Raw genomic sequence first — 24,072 nt, 5'->3', positions numbered from 1 at the left:
TGCAAAAAGAACGCCAAAGATCAACATGACAAATAAATAGAGAAGTACACTGACTACGTATGTATATAGATAGCTTTAATTCTAAGTAATCTCAGAAAACTAAAGTACCCTGAATCTTGTTTGCCTGAAAACCGACACGAATTCCACGATGATAAAATACGTCGGATCTAGAAACGGTGCTGCACCGGTGCGTGGCTCCATGTAAATTGCACAGTGTAGTCGCGCCGAGAATCCCGTCTGATTTACGTAACATCGCGATAGGGCAGGAAGTCTCCGCGACAATTCACGCCTAGTTTCATTGAAAATTTCAAACGGCTGGGAAAACTCGGCTGGTCTAGGCGCGACTACATTTTTAAATAAACAGTCCAATTATTCTCGATTTCAGGAGAATCTGGAAAATGTCAAGCGAGGTACCAAATTGACTTTGGCGAAGCTGAAATTGCTACGAAACCAGGTCGTTTCAGCGCCTAGTTCCTTTCAAATTTCCAAGCTACGAAAACTGTCCGGGTATAACGACACTTTTACATGAAAACGAATCTAAACGAATACAAACGTAATTTAAAAAAGTAAGTAACTCACGGCGCGTTAAATGTAAATATTACAAATCATACAACGATTTTAATCGTAAAAGTAAAAATAATATGTGGGTAAATAACACGTTAAACTACCAAATTTTACGAAAATTCTAAAAATATTAAAATAAAAGAAACGACCGTTTTACGAAGCAGAAACTGGTGCGAAAGTGAATCGTTTTCAACGTAGAATCGTAATTCGGAAAAATGTTTGGAAAACGAGGTAAATGGTGAGTGTTGGAGAAAGAAAAACAGGGGGAAACAGGCTGTTAACGTCTAATGAATGGATCGCGACGAGTGATCTATTCCGCGTCTAGGATCCTCGTAGATCTCGGGCTGCCACGCCCGGACGCGACAGAATTTAAAGCGTCTATTTATAAAGAGTGAACGAACGGCATGGTACCGGGCAACGTTAAAACACATCGGGTCAGAACGCGAGCGTAAACGTGCGATATGCGTGCACATTGTGCTGATCCGGTTAATTCTGGGATGGAGCAAAGAGGAGCAAAAAAGGTAGGGAAAAAATGAAAAAAGGAGAAAAGAGAGGGAAAAAAGGGATCACCGACATAATTCGTGTTCCGTGCCTCTCATATTTGTGGCTGGCTATAAATATCCACGGCGTGCATCGCTCTTCTGCAAACAGAGCAAAAAATAAAACAAGTCGACGTTGGAAGGAACTGTTCGCGACGAAATGCAATTTTTTAACGTCCCGTAGTTTTTACGCTCGTAAACAGCTTTGTTCTTCGTCGACGAAATTGCGACAAACGAGGAAACCGCTCGCTGGAACACGTTGGCAAAAAGCTGTGCACGCTAATTCGCGTTCGAACGATTGAACGCTATTTCATTCTTCTTTAAGGGGTATCTCCATAATCTGTGTTTGACCAACAGTCGTTGCTATTAAATCGCCCAATAAGTTCCTTTTCTCTTATTTGCAAGCTTCTACCGATTTCAGTGGCATTCTCGCTTACTTGTTTGCGATGAATATTTCGCAATTCCTATATACATTTTCGCATTGGCTTCAAATTTCACCAATATGATCATGATTTCCGTGTTTCATTACGACAAGAATGAAATTTTAAAATATCGTAGACAACGCGCACGATATATACGTAAAAGTTTCCTATGGTAAGCGTTCGAAATGCTTTCGTCAGCCGTTCTAAATTCGTGCGAGGGACGATTGTTCCAAAACGAAGTCGTTTCGCCCGGAAGTGGAGAGAAGGAGCGTGCATTTCTTCCTTTCGAAGGGACTTTCCCGTGCAGTTGCTTATTTAAGAAACGTCTGCTCTGAAACGAGTACCATCGGGTGTATTTTCGTCCCTCGGTATGAAAGCGTGGTAGAAAATAGTTGTGGTCGTGGTTCTTCTACGCTTAAAGAACCTCTCGATCGGAGATACCGTCCGACCGATGCAACTCCTCTATTTTTTCTTTTCCTTTTTTTTCCACCTATCGACTCGTTCCCTGCCTTCGTTTCATAATTCAAACCAAAGGATCTATCTTTCTTTCGTCGAATCGACATTTCCTGCCTCGTCTTCCAAGTAGACGATTCTACTGGAAATAAAGCAGAATCCTTTTCACGAGTTATCGAATTTGTTATATGCCGCTGTATACCACCCGTGCGTAATTCCATATCGCAAGAAATACGATAACATACAGCATGAAACTTGGAGGAGCACACGATCCAGTTGCCTTCGATAAAATCACCTTTCGTCATCTTAGCTCAGATAACTTTACCAGATGATAGTTACACAGATTTTTATACAAATTTATATTTTTACCAACATAATTGTAATATAACCTAAGTAGAAATTCGTTTTACTTATTAAATATTATAACAGATACTCCGGATATTGATTCGTGCATACCTGTGCAACCAACTATTAGGTAAGTTTCTTTTGTTTTGTAAGGAAATAATGGATACAAAACATTTTCCGTTTTATATGATTTTATCGAATTACGTATGATCCATTTTGTTCTATCAAGATAAAGATTACAATGTTCGACAGATTAGGTTTCATGTTTGTATAAAGATGCATCGTTGTAAAAGACGTGTCTGTAAAAGAAAGACGCTTTCCGGACAACCTAATAGTTGCGATTTATAGCGATCTTTCTGTTTCTTTCAGCCAGGAGCGAGTGATTATTAGCAACAGGCACCCAAACGATTATATCCGCTACTGGTTACAGTATGGATTTCCGGATCCTCAACAAGAAGCGAGTTACATAGCGAACAAGAATCTTCTTTAACGTGATATTTCATCGTCCCTCTACGTAACGACGTTTTCGAGTAGCGACCACTTTCAAACGGACAGAATTAACGTATCCAGTTGACAACAACGTCAAGAGGGAACAACATGGCCGCAAGTAATAATAATTGGCGGAAGCGAAGAGACGGAGAGGAGAAGAATTTGAAAGCCGACGCCCAACGTTAATCCCGTTTCAGTGGAAAGAAAGGCGCATCGGGAAATGAGAAAAGTCGGGAGAGGAAGCAATTGCGACTGGTTTTTCATGGTATTCGTGATTATTCGGTGGAAAGGGACAAAAGAAGAGGCAATACCGGCGGATGATGCGCCATGGCACAAGGCCCGTGTGCCATTCGTTTCTCCGTACCTGTGCATCGTTCCTCTTGTTGCACTAGAACGGTTGACATATTTCTTTTAGCGGTACACAGAGACGAGAAGAGAAGCCTAGCCGACGTTTCTCCTCCATTCTTCTTCTATTCCTTTGGCCTAGCAACGCCAGTCATTACCAACGCCGCCATCAACCACACGCTGTCATTGTCTGGACGCACTTTGCCGATGCACGCGACAACGCTCGTTTGAAACGCGACTTTAATTGCGTAACACCCAGCCGTCTGTCCGTTTTCACAGCGAAACGAATTAAGACAACGATCACGTGTACCCCATCGTTCACCGAGAACAGTTTTCATGCCATTCGTGACGCTCTAAAATAGTTCATCTCTGTCCGAGGCAAATTGGAAAGCAAAGGAACGAACTTGTTGCGCTTTGTTTTATTTTAAAGTGGATTTGTCGAGGCTGATTTATAGAAAACGATAAAAGATGATGTGATGTATCGATCGCTTGCAATAAAAGAGACATCGCGTATTATATGTACTTGGCATCGCTAGTGCGTGTATTTATAATTCAACTTCTGATATTCTCGGGTATTTATTTTATATGTATATATATGTGTGTATGAAAATATAGTAATATAGCTATAGCATGTTCATTATTTTATAAAACGTTCATTCTCTTAGAGAAACTGATGCAGAACGAAAAAAAAGAAAGTAATTATTACACGGACGTGCATCGAGAGCCGTGTGACCCAGAAATACAAATATTAAATCGAAGTTGAAAAACCACTTACTAATTGACGACTGAAGTATAAAACACGTGCCGGAGAGATTAAAATGAACAATATGCTAAAAAGAATATGTATAATATAAAGAAAATGAAAACGAGTCTTTGTTCATATACCTCGTAAAAGATCATTTAAAAAAATTCTTAAAAATACATCGTAGTGAATCTACGAAATTTCCAAGAAGAATTATAAACCGGTCACTTTGACCACTCTGCTAGTTCTAACAATATCAGGTTCATTTACCGCGAAACCCTAACTGTTCGTTCGCGTTCAACGATATTTCACGAGGGCGCTCACGCCCCTTCTTCCACTCCAGCTTGCTTGGACGTTTTCAGAGATTTACAGAAACGCATGGCGTCGATTCGGACGAACGTGAGTCACCGCCTCGATGCAGCGTGCACACGCATCTTGGAAAGAAAGAGTCATTTAGGAAATTGACCGACAAATCGATAAGTAAGACGATCTCTAGGGAGAAACGAGGAAGGGCGTACTCGTGATAACAGCAAATTAAATTAGAGACCGGTCTATCGCAGTGTTGCGGCCGATACCAGCATCGAACCAGCTTACGAATTTTCAGTCCATATTGGCTCAGGTTAAATTTCTTTGTAAAATACTGTGTGAATCTGCCAAAACTCTTCTTCTCTTCGCTCCACTATCAGAATCTGTATACGTCGAGATATAAACTTGGCTGAAATTATTTTATCATTGCACAAAGAAGCTAAATTATTAGCTACAACGTTTTTCCTAATAATCCATTGGCAATATCTTTTAACGATTTAGACGAGGATTGAAATTATTTTGTTATTATACGAAGAAACTAATCTCGATAATTAGTCGCCACGGATTTTGTGCTCGAATTTAAAGAAGGCCAAGCTGTGTGATCGAAATTCACGTCTGTAGTTCAAGTCTGACCACCTGCCTCTAAAACTCGAAGTAACATGTACGTGCATATCTACACCTTGCAACGAAGAATCGTATTTCAATCTGCATCCATCATGCTCCTCGCTCTTATTTATTTTTACAAACGTTATTTATTTTTATGGATAAACAGCTGACCTGTAAAAATTGTGTTTGTCTTCCTTCGACTCGTTACAATACGAAAAATACTAATACTTGAACAAAGCATCCATTTATCTTTCGATCTCACAATTCAAAGGTCTTAGATCTTCCCTTGAGATTCGAGGTTCGACCATACTTACAAGTAGATGTCGAATTGTTTGAGTATCGTTAATACCTCTTAACTCGAGGTACGTTGACCTCCGATCAAATAACACGCGGCCAAGAATTATCTTCGGATTATTCCCGGCAAACGAAACGAGTAACGCAGCGTAGCCCGCTGCGAAGTCGAAATAAATTTGACCTGTCAGAAATTCGAAGAACGTTCCATCGACGAACGGTTAGATAATAGAGGGAGACACCGAATCGGATAATCGAAATTTATCGCTGGAGTGTAGGTACCGGAAACGCTAGTATCTGGATGATCGCGTCTTTAGAGATGCTAGACACGACTCAAAAGTCTGACGCGATGGTCTCTTTTCAAATCGAATTCAAGCATTCGATGGACCGCCCACGTACCAGTCTCGAGGACCACGATTTTATGTAAATCGCTACGCCACCCACGATCCAACGAATCCCGACAGATTCAACGAGAGCTCGAGGCACCGTCTTTTGAAATCTAAACGAATAAAGACTACAGGCGAAGAATATGTACGTGATAAATCATATTTTCTACATCTTACGGAAAAAGCAATTTTAAAGGTCGGTAGTACGTTGGGTATCGATCAACGTCATCGTTATTAAAATTATCTTTTCACGCTTTACATCATCGAGTTCACCTAAATTTCATTTATCACTACATAGAGATTATTTTATACCGCGTTTGAAGAATTTTCCGATTCCGAAACTGATAAGTTTGTCTAAATCGTCGTGCAATGTTCGAATCGAATCGATAAGATCGTTGGAACTTTCTTAGAAATTGAGCGTCTTCTTAAAGATCCCGTATCGACCGTATCAGAGGTCAAACTAATTAAAAGTTGCGGGCCGAGTCGAGGGAGAGAGTTCGCTTCTGGAACGGTTCACTCGCGAATAAAGGAAACGGCCAGTCGGCCCGTGAGTCACGTTTATTGTTCATCGTTTAGCAACCCACGACGCCTTTCTCCGTTTGAATTAACGGCTCCCCGGCTTTTCGTTGTCCGTAAAGGAAATGAACAACCACTTGTGCAAACGTTACACACGTTCTGCAAACGTGCTGCTTGCATTAATATTTGGAGAGGAAACTTCTCATAGAAACTAAACAGTTTTTGGTGGGTTTAACGCGGGGAGAAAATACGCTGCTTTGCACGTTTTTTGCATTTACAGTTTCTTATAGGTTATTATAACGCAGATTCCAAAACCGCGATAGATATGATAATTCAGTGCGATCAATTTTGGGATGTTAGCTTATTTTCTGGCGACCAAAACGCGGTAACATACCTTCGAAAACTAACGAAAATAAGGTCAGAGCACTTAACCGTTTGGATGTCAAACAGCGCGATCGCGCTGTTTAGATTTTGTATCGAAGAGTTCCGATACATTTGAACGCTACGAACGACTGACGATATTTTGTGTTTCATTGTTATCTTCTCAATAATTTTTATTGAACTAAACTTGAAATATTTATAGGCTAATAGTACGCATATATAATGCTATAGATGTATTTCATAAAATAACAAATACGACGAACATTATTGCGCCGTTTGTTTCTCTTCACAATCGATTAAGACAATTTCGGGATTTTTCGATGCTGTTTTTTCAAAGACTCCTGGGACTCAAACGGTTAAGGACACAAGAAACGTAATAATTCAACATAGTGCATAGACGTACTTTTTGGAATAGATTTCTATCGACAAACGCCTTAATACGGTGAAAAATAATTGTCAAATAGTGGCTTTTGTTATTTATTAGTTACTCAGATCACCCTGGCATCCGGTTTTATGCAAGTTTCTCTAGATGAAATATTCGAAAACATGCTTTCTTAATGACTAATTCGCGCTCCAAAAATAATCTTCGATTCGACGAGAGGCGTCACCATGGTCGTTGAGCTAGCGAGCTAGTGGAAGCCCGGCTCTCGAGAAAGATCAGCCAGTGCGTACGGAATTTTCGTTGACTCGACACACTGGATGACTCACCGACACCGTGTCACTGGTGTCACTTTGCGCGCGTAACCCGGTCGTCTATCGAGACCGCCTCGAGTTATCGCGGCTGGGTACCATCCTTTGTATCAATCAACGAAAATTAGATTCTCCTTCCCGCCTCGGCGTCGCCGATATAAAAGAGGCGCAGCCTTTCTCGACTTAATGACAAAATGGTGGCGGAAATTGGATCGTCGTGGACGAGAGTAGGATGACGCGAAATTGTTTCCTCGTAGATGGCTCGTCGGGCAATGAATTCACGGTGACCCACGTCGTGTAACCAAGAGGACGACGGAGATTTGCTCGCGGAAACGCACCCTCGTCAAACGTTTCTTTTGTTTTATCTTTCGCCTTTCGAAACGACTCAATTACGACGATCATAACGACCACGACGTACGACGAAACGTTTATTTCCAGCAGAGTCGAATTGCGATCTTTGTTCACGGGATTTTGTGTCCAAGTAGATTTCACGCGTACATTTGTATTTCCACATTTTCGTAATATCGTCGACATACAGGGTGATACAGAAAATAGCTTCAGAATTTTAGAAATACCGGATTCTATCGAGAGGACCAATTTCGTTAAAATTACGAATTTCAATATTTAGCGAATCACAAGATTATCGTCTCCTTCGTTTCGTGTACCATAGAGATAAACACCGCGACATTTCACAGACTTGGTTTCGCGTTTGTATGAAGGTGCACCGTTGTTAAAAAACACGTTTGCGAAAGAAAGACACTTTTCGGACAACCTAATACACTGTCCTTTGAAGCAATTTATCGTCTATCGCTCTTCTCCAACTTGCTTCCCTGTTGTGATTACTGGAAACACGAACAACGTCACGAAACTGTCCGATATTATACTCCTATCGTCTCGTTACAATAGCAAAGAAGTTTCAAAACGTTTTGCATATAAAAAAGACATACTTACTATAATGAACGTTCAACTACTTTCGCTAGTCGCTATATAATACATAGCGTTCGTTTCCATATAATATTCGAACAGACGAAAAAGACGAATGAGACAACTTTTCCCTCTCGATAAGATTAACAAATATGTTTTAACAACGCGAAAGAAAACGTTGATATCGGGCCCGTATGTTTGCCAAACGAGGGGACCGTTAAAAGGAAAGTCGCGTAGATTCTTTAACGAGCGCGCTAATTACCCGTTCCTTTTAGAAATCTATAATGGAGTGGAAATTTGTTCGTTTCCTTCGGGCTAAACACGTCATTGGCCTGCGCGTTGCTCGTCTCCTTCCAGTGCTCGTAGAACGCTTCTTTATAGGAGTCCATCCATACGATGAGACTGCGTTATAAAACGGAACGCGTGTCGACGTTGCGCGACGAATCGCGAGTCAGCGAGACAAACAGAAACTACATAAATGAAAATGGAAAACGAGGCTGTGCGAGATTGGTCGTTCTCGAGCGAGGAAAGTCTGCACGATTTATCGTCGATCATGAACGACGCTCTCGTGCGGATACAAAAACGACGCGAGAGATGTTCCAGCGAAAGTGCCTCTAACGGTCGGACCAGACGAAGAAACGTATACCGCCTCCGGTATAACGGTATTTAAATGAACGGAATCGTTCGATCGACCGGACAAAGAAAGAGAAAAGGTGGGAGAGGTTCGCGTTTCCTTAAAGCTGCGTCCTCACTGTACGAACAACGAGCGACTATTCGCTGTCTGTTGTCGCTCTAGGTTTTAGTAACAGTTTTGCAACGGTAGTTCGAGTCACCTAAGCTTCAACGTGTTAAAATTCCACGTCCTGTTTTGCGACCAAGTTTTCAGGACAGAAAAAACAACTAAAGAACAAAATCACATAAAAGCTCCGCTCCCCAGCGGCTTAAATCCAAAGAATATATTAAAACAGAAAAAATGTAAACACATAACATAGTATAGCTACGTCGTACCGTCGCGTATCGGTACTTTTGCCTAACACATCTTATCAAAATTCATGGTTTATTGTAAATACCCAAATGTATTAAAATGTATCTTGGTCTAATAAACGTTATTTAAAAAAAAAAAGTGTTAAAATTCCATCTTAAATTTTGCACAGAATAATCGAGCTTGTTGCAAGCGTACGTATTATGCGGCGCCATTAATCTTTATTCCAATAACGAAAGAAAACATCGTCTATTTTAAATTGTCTCTTCACTGAACCAACAACGACTAATTTTTAATATAAATACAGTGGCACTTTTTGCGTTTCTGAAGCAACGTAGTCGGAGGAATATTTCTATATCCCTTGTTTCCTTTCGATTTTAAAGCGACATTTTTCCCTCGCAATAAACTATACACCGCAGACATTCGTTCCTCTCGCTGCGTGTTTCTTATTTTTCTGTTGTAACGGCACTCGACAACAAAACTTTCCAACGGTTTCGTCAATACAAATATATCACCGAAGCGTAAGTGCCGATAGGCCTAACGAGTCATCCATATCCCTACGGTCCTTCCGCTGAATATTTGGAAAAGGACGTACGTGGCAACGGTCGCATACGCTTAACGAATACGTGCGTAGTGGGGATATTGAGGGGCGAGAAAAAGAAACGGATCGGATGAAGAAAACAGTTGAGTTGTAACCAATAAGTGAGAATCGTCGGTTACAATCGAGAGTTACACGTAAAGAGTCGAAAGCGAGAATTGTTAATAAATATATTGTTAAACACCGCTGAGTATTTCTTTGACACCCTACACGTTCTACACCAAATCACCTCACTGGTAGACTTTGCTGCTCCGAACAGCGACGAGCAGCAACATTCGTTAGGACAGAAACGGGAAGAAACACGGGGAAACATTAAACAAGCAGCAAAGTTTTCAAGACACACAAGAAATCACAACGTTCCTCCGTTGTTGCTTCGGTGAGGACGCAGCTTAAGGCGATATGGGTGACGGGTAAATGGACGAAGACACGTCAAACGACGAGAATCTATCACGAGTCGATAAGTCGCGCGCAACTGAGAAAATTGAAAGCGGAAAAGCCGAGAGATCGGTGCGGTACGACTCGTGCGACGCGTTACGCTAAAACGTCGTCTCTCGTGTTTCCTGACCTTTCCACCGGGTCAATGACACTCGTTAAAGGGACACCGAGGACACGTTTTGCTCGTTCGTCGTTAGCACGCGCAAAATGAAAATCTTCTGTAAGAAGGCGCGTGAAAAATATTCATAAATGTCGCTGTCTCGTCTTAGGTGTTAGGCTACGGTCACGGTGAATGCGTATTCGCGCTAACTGTCATTGTGTCAAAGCACTGAAATATGTACATGCATAACGTAATAGACTCCTGCTCGACAGTTTTCTAATTTAGACTCTGTTTGGAGAAGATAAAAACGAATTAGATAGCACACTCTACGAAGTCTGCTCGAAATCCGAAGATATTGTACATCGTCGAGTCATTCATAGCGTGCAAGGAACCAAAGAAGTATTGGGTTGGCAACTAAGTGATTGCGGATTTTGTCATTAGGCAGTATTGACAAATTCCGCAATCACTTGGTTGCCAACCCAAAATAACAACGATATGTATATCGCGACTGATCGAAATGACGATCAAAAGACGAGACATAACAAGATAGACAAGGAGAGAATTAATTTTGTTAAAAATTAATGACATTGTTCTTATAATATCGAACATGATATGGGTCCTTTACGATCCAACGTTTCGAACGAAATGATAATTCTGAAAGGTCCTCGTAGTTTCCTAATAACTTTCGAGTTTCCTGAAATTTTCGTAAGTGGCCTAACACTTATGATCGATGATAGTGATATTTCGCATGTATACGGTACATAGATTCTTACGAATAATAGGCATGCATATAAATCTTTAGACGTTTTATTCGTCGAAATGACAGATCAAGAGAACACACAAGAGAATCCGCTATACATCGCAGCCATACTCGAGATTTTAACTCGGCTTCGCACCTCTGATGCATTCGACAAGTGCTCGCCCGTCTGAAAGTCACCGTCGATGTACTTTGACGTGGTTGCAGTAGTCTCGGTTGTGGAGTAGTTTGACGCGGTTCGAAAGCCGAGCGGAGAAGAATGTTTATCGACAGAAAGAAATGACTGTGAAAAGCGTTTTTACCGGGAGGAAGATCGATCGTGGGTACGGACCGGCTTTCGAAGACGTCGCTGGCCCACAAAGTACCGTTAAAATATTTTATTGCGAAGGATCTCGGCTGTCGGTGGATTTTTCTGTCTCTCTGGCTGCAGCTCGCCATCAAAGAGCATCGGAATGGATTGTCGGTGCAACCGGAGGCTTAGGCCTAGACAACGACTACTGAGAACTTTATATTCCCACGCGAGATGGAAACGACTGGTTCACCACTGCGAACCTAACGGGTGACCTCGGTACATCAATCACCAATCAAGCGAACTTCTTTGAAAATAAATCGTCTATCGACGTCTGTATCTTTTTTCCTTCTCTTTTATTACAGTCAGCCCTCGTTTTATACTCCCGTAACTGTAGTCCATACGTAGCTACGATAGGATACCTATTGGCTTCGTACGAAACGTGACAGTTAATTTAAAGTATGAAGAAAATAATTGATGGATCAGAATTTTATACGTAAGAAGCAAAAATTTGTTGAACTTGTCGATCGTAAGAACTATATGTTGACCTGCATAGATTTTTAATGTAAATCCAACGTAGGAAACTGGAGGAAACTGATTGAATAATTAGAATTTTACGCGTACGAAAATTTATTAGATCCACTTGAAAGAGTTACGGTATAATAATCATTTGTAATAATCATGTATTGGCCTCCACAGATTTCTAGTTTAAATGCAATTCCAATTATTCCGGATTATTTAGAATTTGATGTGTACGAGGAAAAATTTGCTAGATCCATTTGAGAGAGTTACGGTAATACAGTCAGTTATCGTAATTGCTTTGGCCCCTGTAGATTTCTAATCTAAATCCTGTATAGGAAACTCCAAGAAACCGCACGCATACTCGCATGCACGCGTCTATCCGTAGCCCACACAAGAGTTTCATTATCGAGGACACCCGGTATAAAAACGGAGAATCACGCGCAATGTGCGATAAATAATACATGAAATTATTCTGTCGACGGTTAGTCCGTAAGATGTGCCTCGCGAATGGCTTTTCTATGCTCGTTTGCCACAAACGATCGACCGTCTGTCGTCTTTAACGAGGAATGCCGGCAGTTCATGCCGACAAAACCATTTCCTACTGTGGTTACCTGGCTCGCGAGTTTGACAGTTTTCCGCGTTTTTCTGTTTCCGTCCAGACCGCGTTTTTCCCCTCGCCAATAAACCTGAACCAATCTCCGAGCGTTTAAATACATTTTTCTTTCATAGTCAATTTATAAAACAGTCAAACCGAGAAGCTTCTTGCAGATTTTTCTTGCACTAATACGACGAGTCACGTCGGTATAATACAACGTATCATAGAAATATATAAGGAATCTGTCGTTCGATCAGGTTCCAACGTCTATCGACTATTTTGAAAGAAAAGTTTGGAAGCGAGCGACAGGACGACGATAGGAACATCGTCGGAGACTGTCCCGAAGAAGTTTTCCAAGCGATCGGGAACGGCGGAATACTTAAGGAGCAAAGTTAATCGTATAAAATGTGGGTTGAACGAGCAATATCTTTCGAACGAAATGCTCGCCGACCTCGAAAGTTTTTCCACGGGCCAGTGCTTCGTTCTCGCGGCCGCTTCCAAGTTCAGCATATCGTTCCTTACCAAGTTTCTCGGTCGAGCCGCCTTCGCAACGTAAATTCCTTGCAATCCCCTGCGCGACGTTCTTCGGTTCCCTGTGATACAACTTCGTGAAAAAGCATTCCGAATTTTCATATTCGTTTCAAGGAAGGATTCAGGTGTATGCAAAAGTTCTAGTCTCTTCTTTTCCATCTCCTTCTATTTATATGTGATATACGCAATGCAAATTAACGTTCGAAATATTTTCTCCTATTTTCCACGATTCTCGGACAAGTTTCCGATTCCGTCGCGAAATTAGACGTTGAGACATTTTCGTATTTTTACCATTTCCAAAGTACTGTCTAGTAAGTTCGACTAAAGATGCATCGACTTGAATAGGTGATATCCATCGGTGTGAAATCTGCAGAGTACCATCATCATACCGTATCGTGATCATTGTTGTTTGCGTCGCGAGATTATTGTCGCCAATCGATCACGTAGTTGGCGTTCAGGATAGAACGATAGCAACCAAAGAAAAGGGCACAAAAAGGCGAGAAATTATATCGATTAAAGGTAATTATACGCGAAAATTTGTAAAATTTGTGAAAGTATTCGAGTATACGATGGAAAATTCGCATGAAAATATTATGCGCGTTACGTGAGACTTTTTTAGATTTCGTTTGCATTGTAGATGAGACAGGACTGTTACGATTTTATTGGTGCAATTTGAAATCCATCCGAAAATGTATGTAGAGATTATTAAAATTGAAACGATCGTCTAACACAATGTAGTAGGAGTTTGCGATAAGAGTAGTGATAATTAGCAATAAGAGCAACCAAGTCGGAGAATCTAGAACGCATCGTGGCGTAGGTTGCAAGAACGGCGTATGAGTGAGATAAAGAACAATGTAGCCAAGTCCATTTCAAGGCCGACCGGCTGAAATTAATAAATATACTATACTATACCGTATAAAGATTACAACGTAATTATTGCGAATATACAGTTAATTAAAGATATTAGTACACAGCACGAACAATGTGGCATACCGATATATCGGATAATCGACTGTTCAAATATTTTGACGATCTTAGCGAAGTGTACGTTTGCGATAAGTATCTCGTAATTTCCAGATCAAATTATCAGACACGTTGAACATCTCCTTAACATAATCATGATTGTCGTTCTCGTTACGACGAAATTTCAAGACCTTCCGTGTAGCACACATAGTACACTCGTAAAGAGTTTCTAAATATTCAAACGATATCGTGAACCATCGTCTAGCGGACCAGGAACTAAGAAAATAACGCGAATCTTCTTACACGTAACCACGTCATACCGCGGCTCGCATTCCGCAAATTAGACGCGGATAACGAGAAAGAAGCACCGTTTTCCCGTTTCGCGGTTTTCCAGTTAAGCACCTGGCCTCTCGTGTACATTCTCAAAGCCGCGCGTCTCTCGTTCTCTAATTTCCGCCCGTTAGAACGTACGTACGTACGCTGAGTGATGAAAAAAGAAGAAAAGAAGTCTAAGCGCGAGTACAGGAAGAAAGAGAGGAAAGTATACGAAAAAATCGCTCCCACGCAAGGTATTATAATTGCAGTCCAACGACACCGTGTTATGTTAAAGTTACGCTTTATCGATGAACCAGCCAGCTCGCTTGAAAAGCTTTCGCTCTCTTATTGGTCAGAACACGCGTATTTGCGTAACGAGTCTCTCTCTCTCTTCCTCTCTCTCTTTCTCTGTACGCCGACGTTCTATTAGGTCACCGTGAAGTATTTATGCGGTTTTTCCGAGAGCCGTGCCACGAAGCTACGAAAGCGGTTATGGTATGCGTATATCCGTTTCTAACGAAGGATTGGAACGTCGTAAAATTTCTCTAATATAAATACATCGTGTCCTGTCACTGTCTAATCATCCAAAAATCTTCGATTCTTATACGATGTATCGTATTGTACGTCTTTGTACGTCGACAATTACACGATAAGTACAGTGAGGATTTTTCTGAAGGTGGAAAAATGCACAGGACGCACATAATATTCGAAGATATATAAAATGTTCAAGACGTGGCACGAGTTATAATACGTAGTAGGTGGAACAATTTTCTACCCAGCTTCCACATTTTTTAATTACGTTTCTGAAAATACGAATTAGTATAAATATCGATGACCTAGTCATAGAAGACGAACTGACGAAGAAGACATATAATACGTGTATCTACTGCCAAAATTAAACAAAATCAAAAAATTGCCGTATAATATAAAATTGATCGATAACGTTGAATTTCAGCATTGTTCCTATGCAAGATACGAGAAATGTGACTTATCCCGTTCTCTTCCAGCGATCTTCTATTAAAATTAATTTCGTATAAAAGACGCGGATCGTAAATTACATATTCGATCGTTGTAAAAGGAGGTCGCGATTAAGAAAAAGTTGGGAAACGCTGTGTTGGAGGATCCGGCCGATCGTATTTAAATTGCAGGTCCGTTGACAGGGCGTTACTAGGTACAGAAAATTTAGTGTGAAAATCGTAGGGCGCACCTGCTCCTTGTGCCATAAAGAAACGAGGAACGGGTTGCAGAGAAACAGCGAACCGGTCCTGTTAACCGAACCTTGCGAGCCTGCACCGTCCGTTTAAACCGTTACGTAGCTACGACCATCCAGAAAACCGGTAGGACGATAATCGATGACCGGTATATCGGCTGTATACCATTTATACCGATATAACCGAGCCGGCACCACCCACGAGCTATTCGAATAAATCGACAAGCTTGCTCGTCATCGTTGTAATGATAACAAAAGGAGTTAATAGCGAGGCTCGAACGAATGCACAAAGAGAAATATAAAATCGAATCGATCTTGGTATCGCGACGTTCACGGTTCTCGCGATGAGTAAGCATCCGGAGGTCGATTGTAACAGGAAAGGTCTCGAACGCGAGGATGAGATAATTGCTATTGAGTTTATTCTTCTTCGCCGTGGAAGGCGGTGCCAAGGATAGTTTATTAATTTTCCAAATTGAATTTCGCCGATCTCGTCCCTCTCCGTCGTCTCGAAGAACCTGGTACTTTTAGAACGATCGACGAATCGAAAATCATCGATACACGCGGTGGTGTGTAGGCAAAGATGTTGAGAATTTGAATTTTGGTGGCACACGTGCGTACAAGTTTTATGGATCGCGTATAACGGACGATTAAACTCTTTCGATACATTTCACCGGAGCGGAGAAGAGATGGAATCGGGTGGAGTCGTTGGAACGAAGCGCGGTTATCGACGTGACTTCCGGTGCCGTCGACGCGTTCAATTTCGGATTAATTGCCACAAACGCCTTGGTCCCTCGCTCGGCTAATTGGCACGTTAATTGCTCTCGTCGATGTAGCTTCAACGCCACCATGAACCAACCCGCGCTCCTCCACCTGTCATCGACTAATGTTGCAGGTAACACGAGCAGGATTACCAGGATGACAAGCCTTTATGCAACTACAGAAACAGCTGTGAGCTTCCACTTCGAACGCTTACTTTCGATCGCGCGATTCTTATTTTTCAAGTTAATTTTGTTCATTATCATATACAGGGAAAAGGTGATTATTTGTCTTTTCGTTTTATCGCTACAAGATTAAATAACTCGATCCTCATCGATTAAATTTATATAATTCTATAATTCCCGAGATACGAGAGTTGAACAACCTTCAACGAGGACTCGCGAGAAGATGGCAAAAAAGGAAAAGAGAAACCGCGTGTTGCAACGGGCGTTATCATTTTCCCGCAGGAAACCATAGCAGCCCACAAAGAACGTGAAAAGAGTTATCAAGTGGCTCTTTAATTGATAACAGTCTCGCGATGGTTCCCGGAGTCTCGTCTATTTCCGGCGATGCAGCGTCGTCGAAAAGGCCTTTCAAGCATCTCGTCGGTTCGTTAAATATTTAAACGAAGTTGACGCCACGCGAGGAATATTCGTGAGCGAGGATCTCAGCATCGTGATCTCGCGATTTCCACCGCCTTTTTCCCGCCAATGACCCAACGTTATTTTAAGAAAGTTCCATCCGCCGAAACGACTTTCGAGTTCGTTTGGATTTCGAGGAAGCCAACGAGACAGAGAATGGAACGATACCCGAGAACTGTGCTTCGAAATTCCACGGAGAATTGGCGTAACGTGCCGGCGTCTCAGCGCGAAAACGTGCTATTAGGGCCAGCGACGCGAATAGAAAATTCCTCTCTCGTGCAAAGCGTAACACACGTCGACCGACTGCCGTTTCATCGACACGAGGCTCAGCTACCGTCGAAAATACGTCGCCTCTTCTCGCTCTTCGTTAAGAGATAAAAACGGTTTTGGTCGAACTTCGTTTTTGGCCATAACTCGTCCATTCAGCGCGTTCAAAGTACCGAGACTGGCTCTACTTTGTTTGCTTTGGTCACCTTAAATGAAACGCGGGTGAAATATCTTTACACCTCTCACCGTACATGAATCATCCGCGATGCCCATTTAATTTGTAAAGTGCGACTTCGTCTTAAAGCGATTACAAACTAGAAGAAATACGTTTACCGGTTAAGGAAGCACGAGAAGAGCCACAGTTACAGCCACGCTACACCGTATCTCTTAAATTCCTATCTTCAAAGCGAACGAGCAAGCTGTACTCGAACGACCGTTGAAGACAAGTGTTCCAAATATGCACAGCGAATTCCTTGTTGCGCTCGCGTGCAGTCCGCGACACGAGCCGATCGGTCGGATCGTTTGCGCGCACCGACCAACCATTAGTAGGACACACGGATTGCGCGAAACGGGAGGGGCGGCTGAGCCAATGATCCGACGTAGAAGCATCGAGAGAAAAGAAGAGGAAAAGAGACGGTGTATCGAGACGAGAAAGCTCGGGAGGAAGATCGAAGAGAAAGGACGAGGTGTTCCCAAAGGGAGAGAGGGAGAAGAAAAGAGAAAGAGAGGGACGAGAGGGGAGAAGAAAGACGTGAAAACTCCTTCTCGAGGCGTATGAGAGTCGATCTCAGGGCGGATTCCCACCAAAGGATCGGTCACGACTTAGGGTCGCCATAAACGCCATTCGTGAACATTGCCGACGATTGGATAATACGAGTTTCGCTATCGTCCTCTCGACGTATCCACCCTGCAACACGGAGCTACGATCATTACGGTTCTTCATGCAAAACGGTAACCTCCACTCTGAGAGTAGAACGCACGCACACCCGCGCTCCTCCATCTACCGTAACCCGAGCGCAAATCCGCGTTTACGTAGCCTCTTTATCTTGTCAGTGTACCCGATACACCTTCAGCCAGCTACGATAACGATTGCATCGACACGAGTAGCCGTTCATCTTGTTCCCCTTCGGACCGGATCCTGTGTTCTGGTCGGGAAAGCTTTGCGAGCTTCACCGCCACAGCTTCGATACGAGTTGAGAAATTGCGGGTGATAGTCGGTGTCGTTGAAGGATGCTCTTGTTTGGTTTACCGAGATCGTATCGTAAGTGAGACGCTTCGATACAAATAAATTTCTGGTTAACAAGTTAAACTTCTCTGTCCAGCTGGAGGAACGAAACTACGATTATCTTGAAAATTATTATTCAGAGACAAATGTATCTGGACGTCTGCTAATTTTTGATAAGACGCGTTTCAATTAGACTGCGACGATCTTGGCCACGATACGAGCATAGGAGATACGTATAGCAGAGTATAACGACCTGATTGAATCAGCCGATTAACAGACAATGAAACTCGCAGAACCATTTCATCAGTGACAAGCTTTTCATCTCCAAATTCTCTTACCTTTTGATCACAGGTTAAATTGAAAAGAACCTTCTAAATTAATAGAAGGACTTTCAACGTTAATGCAGACGGCGATATTTAAATTTGTATGAAATTATCTTTTGTTCGTACTGTTGTTGCTTAAAACGCTGCGCATTCTTTCGATACCCGTCACAACGTTTTGTATACTTCGTTCCACCGTACGACAATACCAGATTAGAAACGTACGGTTCATATGTATATGAAATTACGTCCATCGCTGTACATAATAAACGCCTTACTGTTACATTTTTCAACGCCTTACTTAACCTTATAGTCTGCTGATTCTACAAAGACATAGCTGCATGCTGTTTCTGCTTAGGTATACATCGTTGATTCGTTAAGTCAAGCAAAATATCCATATACCTATCAACAGCGATATAACACGCAGTGATACGTAGTTGCAGAGCTCCACTGAACTTGCCAACTTATAGACAACTCTCGCAAACATCCATTTGCCAGCTAGTTTCTGCTCATTCTAGATACCACAATATCGCTGTTAATCGCGTGGAGGGTTGATCCCGCGATCGAGCAAATACACAAAGAGGATGGAGCTCGAGGCAACAATGGGTCCGGTCGACAATGAGCTCCCTGCACCGATACTCGTCGTCTGTCTGTATCTCCCTTCGATCAGTCCTTGTCCTTTCACCGGCATCAAGGATATCGCTCGACGTTGCGTCTGGCGCGCCATGGGAAACCGGATGAGGCAAGCTCCGAGTTACGACAGCCTCCATAACCGCGAAAAGTCGCATCTAATCCGAATACCTTTCTCCGTAGCGCGATGCACTCTCACTCTAAATTCCGCTCGTTCTTGATTCTCGCGCGGCTGCAGCCGAGCGCACGTGTACAGCTGGGGAGCACACGAACACAAATGCCATAAGGAAGTCATTAATCCACGGTGAATCGCGGCAGCTATCTTCGGACCGTTGCAGAAGGATGTTAGCGTGCTGCAGCGGCGACCCAGCTGCGAACACCAACAACACGTTCGCGGCTACCTCGAAGGACGACATTCCAACTAGGTGCTGCTCTACACGTCCTTGCCGCGATTCTTGCTACGTGTTTCGCTTCCGGCTGACGTTTTTCGAATTTAATTGTGACGCCTCGTTGGCTACGAACGTCGGTGTAGCAAGCAAAGGTTATTCGAGTCAGCCGAGATGCGACATCTTAAAATTGAATTTTAAACGTCGCACAGAATAATCAAAGTTGTATATTGCAAGACACCATTAGTCTTTCATACATCAAGGAATAAATAAGGAAACATGGTGTAGTTCAGGTCGGGCAAGAAATGACAGAAAAACGAGAAAATGATTGAAATACTCCTTTATAGTAGGACAAGGTAGGGCTGTTTCATGTAGCTTTTCTTTTTTTTTTTTAATTTAAAGATTCTATTGCACGGAATAATCACACTCGCGTATTACGAGATTAGTCTTCCATAGAGTAGCGAAAGAACGAGGAAATACCTTGTACTTCAGATCTAACAAGAAATATGAAAAACGAGAAAATGATTGAAATAACTTTGGAGTAAGACAAATTATGGTGATTCGAATCGCCTAACGTTCGACGTCTTAAAATTCAATCTCGAACTCTGCGCAGAATTAACTGTTGTACAAAGCTTCTTTCAAGTCGGTCTCATTTACTGGGAAAACTCGATCAAGCAAAATCTCCGTAACTCCAATGTTTTAGCTCTTCTCTTAAGAATCGAATTAAGAGCCGAGGTTCAACCGTAACAAGGAAAAAAAAGAGAAAAAGATGGGAAAAGACCGTTCCATCCAACACCCTTTTCTTTGGTGTAACAATTTTTCACGCGGTTGGAGATCAACGAGGCACGCTTTCGATAATAACAAGACAATCCGTTCGGTTCCGGGTATTCCAGCTCGCTCCACATTGCATTCAGCTAGGTCGTCGCCGACGACGAGTCACGTACTTTATAAGACCCGGTCGACGTCTGCCGGATGATTCTCGGAAGGCGTCTTCGCGCTTAATTTTAACCCACTTCTTTCACCTAGAGTTTCCAATACATGCACCCAGACAAAAGGTACCCTGAGCGCGTTACATCGAGCCGGTAATCGCGGTTAACAATCGTAACGGTTTCGCGGTAAACGGAAAAGCAAAAGATCGGTGCAGGTAATTAACTGGATGAGAGCTGAATGGAATTAACGATGGAGAGTGGAGTGACGAACGAGTACGGCTCGAATTCGAAAGGGATTTCAACGATGAAATTCCATCGCATTGGAAAAGAGCGAGAGCAGGCGATAAGTAGCCCGGAACAATGGCCAACGATAAGATTTCTATTCCATAGCGGAAATACGTGGATACAGGTGTTTGGAAGGCGATAGAACGCCGAGACAACTATCGATCGTTTCTCAACACCGGCAACACTCCGATGTTTTGAGGTCGTCGTCCTTTCCAGGTACGCGCGAGTCGATAACGCGCGGCTTACTCTTCTCGAAACTAACGCGACTACCAAACCAACTACTCCACATCGCCCATTAACTCTTTCACGCTACAGATGAGATCTAGAAATGGAGTAACGCTTCTGCGATAGTCGATAAAATTCTATCTCTATTTGCTTCTCCTAATCCCCGTTTACTCTCCCTAAACAGACTAGAAACTCGCTCGAATTTCCACGCTACTAATCTTCCGAACAATAGCTTACAAATGCGAAGGCACGAGAGACATCGCGTGCCAGACCTTCCTCATTGTCTCTCGAAACAGTCAAAAGCACCTAAGGATTGAATATACTCGAAGTTGGCAAGTACGAAGAAACATACTGCACTGGCTAAAAGCCTGTAGCACGTATGTGTGCTAAGCGATTAGCAGATTCATAGCGAATAAGCTCGAAATACACGAAAAAGAGTAGAAGATTTGCCTCGTCGGTATCGATATCTTCGTACCGAGTCATCCTTATCCTCCTCGAGTTTCCCTGCAGCACTCTTTTCCCGCTAGTCACGCGCGTCCACCCCAGTCGTAGTTGTAAAGTAAAATAAGAACTTTGGTGTCATTTTTGCTTTTCTTCGGTTACTTAAAAATATTCACTTCGTTAACAACCTGTACACTCGCAACATTTCGACCTATGTATCTGGAGAAACTAGGAAGAGAAACTAGGTACCTTTCGCAACATTTCACCCTGCATTTTGCATCGTTATATCTGACAGTATTACTATTTGAAAAATTTACGACGATTGATCGTCGAATTAGAACGCGGTAATCAGCGTTTGAAGTTTAAACGGTGCAAAGAGCGTTTAACATTCTCTTAGCGTCGTTCGCGCGTTGTTCTTTACTTTTTCCTTTCGTGGGCGAACCTTTGCACACGCGTGGCAACGAAAAGCACGCGTCGAGTACTCGGCAAACATTAACAGAAAAGGGAAAGAGAGAGAGAGAGAGAGAGAGAGAGATAGAGAGGAAGAGGGAAAGTGACGAAAGGATCAGGGAGACGGAATGGAACGTGGGCGTAGAGTGTCTGGATATGTAAAGGGAAATGCAAACTACAGTGTCCGGGAAACGAAACGACTAATATACCGCTCGTCTCATTTTTGTTTCCTTCGCTTTCGCTCTTCTCGCCCCGACTATCTCGTTTTTCCTTAATGCGATTGTTCGCCCCCTCGCGCTTCGGCATCGCGCGCATCTTCCGCCCATTGTTCCAACGAATGGCATCGTTAATCGTGGCCCAGTTATGTCGCGATACCTCGCACCCTCGTCAGCGATTAATACGATCGGATGGAACGCAGCCGGCGATGACATCCAAGAGTCGGATTAACCCCTTAACGAACAACTATTCTTCGATCCAGCCGATCAGCAACGCGCAATTTCCTTTAACGCGATCTTGTTTCGACTATATAGTCGTTCTTTTTACAACGCTACATCTTACGTTTTTACTACCAAAAGATGGTCGTGTGGAATCTTCGTACGCACCAATTTAATATCAGCATCGACATTGTGCAACCTTCTGACTCGTGGAATCTCATATATATACTATATACACAACAACGTTTCAAACGAACATTTTTACACACAATTGTGGTCAAGAAAGAAAGTTCCAAACTGGAACTTCTATATGATCATTAGCGATGTTTTGTTAGGTCGCCCGAAAGGTTTCTTTCGTTTTATTAGGAAATAATGGATGCACGACATTTTCCGTTTTGTATTATTTTATCGAATTACGTATGATCCATTTTGTTCTATCAAGATAAAGATTACAACGTTCGACAGATTAGGTTTCATGTTTGTATAAAGACGCGTCGTTGTAAAAGACGTGTCTGTAAAAGAAAGACACTTTTCGGACAACCTAATACCACGTGCTTTCTCACAGCGTTGGCAACGATTTAACGATCATCCGTTTTGGAATCTTACAAAAATATAACAGTGCCACTTTTAAATTTTCCTTCGTACGTCGCCGCACCTCATCCCTCCCAGTTAATTACGTGTTACAAACTCGTCCTTGTTAATCTTCGCAAGATCCTTCTGCGAGGGGATTCGCCCTTCGACAAAAGTGTTGCAAAACACCGGAAGCCCTACAAAACGTTGCGATTCGCACGCGGCGATATCCTTCGAGCTGATCGGAAGAACGCACTCGTGCAGGGAAAGAGAGAAGGGTTCGTCCGGATCCCATTCGACAGGAGGGGGATGGACACATAACATGATTTTGGTCGAGTTCGTCGGACCTCTTGCGTAATACGGCCCTGAGCCCGTAGTCTTACAACGGTAATGGAAGCCTCTAGCAGGCTTCCTCCTACGGGCCAACAAAACCCGTTTCTTCTTACGCTTTAACGATCGTGTACGAGCCAGAATTTATAAGGGTCAGAGAGGTGAGGAAGGGGTAGCAACGAAGGAAACGCGGGCCTCGAGTCGAATGAAAATAAAGAGAAGTGTCGGGTATGTTTGACTGCATTAGGACAACGACTTCGCCTGCAACCGCTTATACTTTACAAGCAACGCGCTTATCCGCCAGGGAAATCCGACCAAGTTGTTCAGCAACTTCCAAGAAGAAAAACAACATGCTCTGCTTGGTATTTGCTAGAGACAAAATGAGCCGCAAGACAATAAAGTTCGCGAGACTGTGCTTGGGCCACAAAAAAGAAATCCATGGCTCTTTTAATGGATGGAGGAAGACAACGTATCGGCTAGGTTCGTCCCTAGTTTCTTCTGTCTTGTTTCTTCCGAAACTTTCAAATTATCTTTTTTAACCCTTCTCTACATTTTATCGTTCATACTCGATAGGTTGCGTTCAAAGATTCCCTTTGTACTTCGGACGTAATCATAAATTCTTCTGACCGATTATGACGTGTCTACTTTGATGCGTTACTACGTATTAAATTAAGTACCCGTACAGAATAATCGATTTTATATATTAATAGCAAAAAGAATGGAACGAAAAGTTCAGTTCGATGTGAAGTCTCAGAGATTGGCCCTTTGATCTGACCGTTCCCCTTTCAGCCCTTATTCCTCTTTCAATTTCAGATTATTGATAATAGTAAACTAGAGATAAGTATGGGACAGTTTTGAACTAAGTTTCGAATGTATATAGGATTAAA

The 24,072-nt window shown here is 42.5% G+C and overlaps 1 protein-coding gene and 1 long non-coding RNA gene across 2 annotated transcripts in view; one reads left to right on the top strand and one right to left on the bottom strand.

Moving 5' to 3' along the window:
• The window catches only part of LOC126868190 (uncharacterized), a 92,061-nt gene that overhangs the window by 52,757 nt on the left and 15,232 nt on the right, over positions 1–24,072 (bottom strand). The window lies entirely within an intron of this gene.
• LOC126868221 (uncharacterized) lies at positions 6–4,039 on the top strand. Its single transcript, XR_007690554.1, has 2 exons — positions 6–2,453; positions 2,693–4,039. It is a non-coding gene; the product is annotated as an uncharacterized LOC126868221 (long non-coding RNA).

Source organism: Bombus huntii, chromosome 8 (genome assembly GCF_024542735.1).
Source record: "Bombus huntii isolate Logan2020A chromosome 8, iyBomHunt1.1, whole genome shotgun sequence".
Taxonomy (NCBI): Eukaryota; Metazoa; Arthropoda; class Insecta; order Hymenoptera; family Apidae; genus Bombus; species Bombus huntii.
The sequence above is the reverse complement of the archived record's forward strand: the minus strand, read 5'-3'. Positions and strand labels throughout refer to the sequence as shown.